The sequence below is a fragment of the Mustela putorius genome, unplaced genomic scaffold, assembly GCF_011764305.1.
Source record: "Mustela putorius furo isolate JIRA1106 unplaced genomic scaffold, ASM1176430v1.1 tig00003836_pilon_pilon_pilon, whole genome shotgun sequence".
NCBI classification, from domain to species: Eukaryota; Metazoa; Chordata; class Mammalia; order Carnivora; family Mustelidae; genus Mustela; species Mustela putorius.
The window spans coordinates 32383701-32386331 of NW_025421989.1; the positions used below are offsets into that span (position 1 = coordinate 32383701).

At 39.0% G+C, this 2631-nt stretch overlaps 1 pseudogene; it reads left to right on the plus strand.

The window, feature by feature from the left end:
• The first annotated feature begins 413 nt into the window (after positions 1 to 413).
• Positions 414 to 990, plus strand: LOC101677199 (annotated as a pseudogene).
• The last annotated feature ends 1641 nt before the right edge of the window (positions 991 to 2631 follow it).

A 2631-nucleotide genomic window follows, 5' to 3' on the forward strand; every position in this document is an offset into this window, starting at 1 on the left:
TGCAAAGTGCTTTTCATGCATTGTTGCATCTAATCCTTGAAGCATAGAGCGTATTATCACGTTTTGTAGTCATTGACACTGAGGTTCTTTATAGAATTTTTTTCTTTCTCTTCACATAACTTGCCACAAATCATAACTATATATTTGTTTGCTTGATACCAAATTTTTGGTTAATACCAAAAATTATAATTGCAATATAAATGAAGCCTTTTCTTGTGAGAGGTAGCTGGTTGGTGAGGTAGGAAAGGCAGCACAAGAATCTGCATCAAGTTTGATTCAAGCTCAGAGCAACTGTAGCCTGGGCTCTACCTTCCAGAGACTGAGGACTGTCTACCCCTCCTGGCTGCCTGAGTGCTGGATCTGGATACAGACTGTACTGGAGTTTAATGGCCTTTCCCTGGGGAGGGGAAAAGATGAGCTTCCTCTTCAGCAGCCATTATTCTAATGCATTTAAGTCAAAGAAAAACATCCCTGAAGGAGTTCATTAGTGCGAACACTTAAAACATGCAGAAGCACTCTGGGAAGTGGGACTCCTACAAGAGCAGTCATGTTGCCAGAGGAAGAAGACTTCAGTCAACAGATGACAGTTGGCAATGTAGATTTCTTCAGCCAGGTTAGAACTCTGCACTGAAGCAAGCTGTCTAGTCATGTCTGCAGGTCCAAGATCTGAATATCATTGGGAAGATGCTATTAATATTAAGGCCCAGCCAAAGGTTCTGTTCCAAAATATATTGACTATTTGATGGTTTGAGTTCAGGGTTAACTTGACCATGAAATCCTTTTTCCTTTTAAGATTGGTGTTCCATTTTCTCAAAACTTTGTATCTGTGATAAAGACTATTCTAAAGCATTTGTTCAAGGTTTATATCCATATTTCTTGCCAACACTTTGATTCTGTGATGCAGCTGCAAGGAAAGACCTGCCACAACACACATCCTTTAAGTATTTTTATTTGTTTCAAAGTTCAATTTCATTGATAGGTGAAAGTTAGCACCACTAGTGGAATTCACTAAAAGATTTCTGTAACATGTTGTTGCCCTCTTGCTTCATCTACTGCAAGAGTTATCTTATTGACGGTCTGTGAAAGACTTGAGTTATAGGTCGAAAAGTGTCCTCTCCAAAAATTATATGTTCAAGTCCTAAGTACTAATACCTCAGAATGTGATTTGGAAATACTGCTCTTGCAAATGTAATCAAGAAGAGGTCATTAAGGTGGACCCTAATCCAGTATGTCTGGTGTCATAAAAAGAAAATTTGGACACAGAGATGTACACACAGGAAGAGTGCCATGTGAACATGAAGGCAGGGATCAGGGTGATGTGTCTATAAGTCATAAAGAGAGGCCTAGAATGGATCTTTTCTTCACAGTTCTTAGAAGGAACCAACCCTGCCAACGCCTTGATTTTGAACTTCTAGACTCCATAATTGTGAGATAAAATACTTCTGCTTTTCTGAGCCATTTAGTTGGTTGTCCTCTGTTACCCTGGCAGCCCTAGCAAACTAATACAGCTGGTAATGCAAACACCAGGATACAAAAACCCCATTATCTTTGTTTACTGATAAAATTGTTTCAAGGGTAGATTGGCTTTAAAGCAAGAATTGAAGAGCATAAGTAACTTTAACGTACTCTAAGACCTGTTATTTTCACAAAGTCACACTTCGTTGTAATACGTGGTGACCAAACAGCGCTTTATTAGTTTAACCATTGTTTCTTTGCTGAAGAAACTGAGTCTATTTCTGACGACAACATAATAGATAATGGAATTTCTGCCCATAATTTATTAGCAAGTTTCCAAACCAAATTTCTTAGCAACACAATCACATAATCAGATAAGTTTCATTTTACTTCAATTTAGAAACTTTTTTTTAATATATATATTTTTTAAAGATTTTATTTATTTATTTGACAGAGAGAGATCACAAGCAGACGGAGAGGCAGGCAGAGAGGGAGATAGAGGGAAGCAGGCTCCCTGCTGAGCAGAGAGCCCAATGTGGGACTCGATCCCAGGACCCCGAGATCATGACCTGAGCCGAAGGCAGCGGCTTAACCCACTGAGCCACCCAGGCGCCCCAATTTAGAAATTTTAAAGACATTTTTAGTTGTTCTTAATATTTAGAACATTTGTATCATTTTTGTATTCTATTTTCAAGTTGGTATGGCAGTGCTTTTATTGATTAAAATTTTTCTGTGTCTGTCTGTCTGTCGATCAATTGATCTATCTATCTAAAAAAAAAACCCCATGGCTGCTATTTTAACTATACATGGCATATGTGGTATAGGAACAACCAAGTTTTTTTCCCCTGAAATTCCTTTTTATCTTTTAATCTTCATTTGACATTTATCAGCATATAAATCTATCTAAATTGTTAGGAGACTGTATGTGTATAGCAGAAATAATATCTTTAAAGGCTTCTACAGATAATCTGAAGATTTTTTTTTTAAAGATTTTATTTATTTATCAGAGAGAGAGGGCGAGAGAGCAAGCACAGGCAGACAGAATGGCAGGCAGAGGCAGAGGGAGAAGCAGGCTCCCCGCCGAGCAAGGAGCCCGATGCGGGACTCGATCCCAGGACGCTGGGATCATGACCTGAGCCGAAGGCAGCTGCTTAACCAACTGAGCCACCCAGGGGT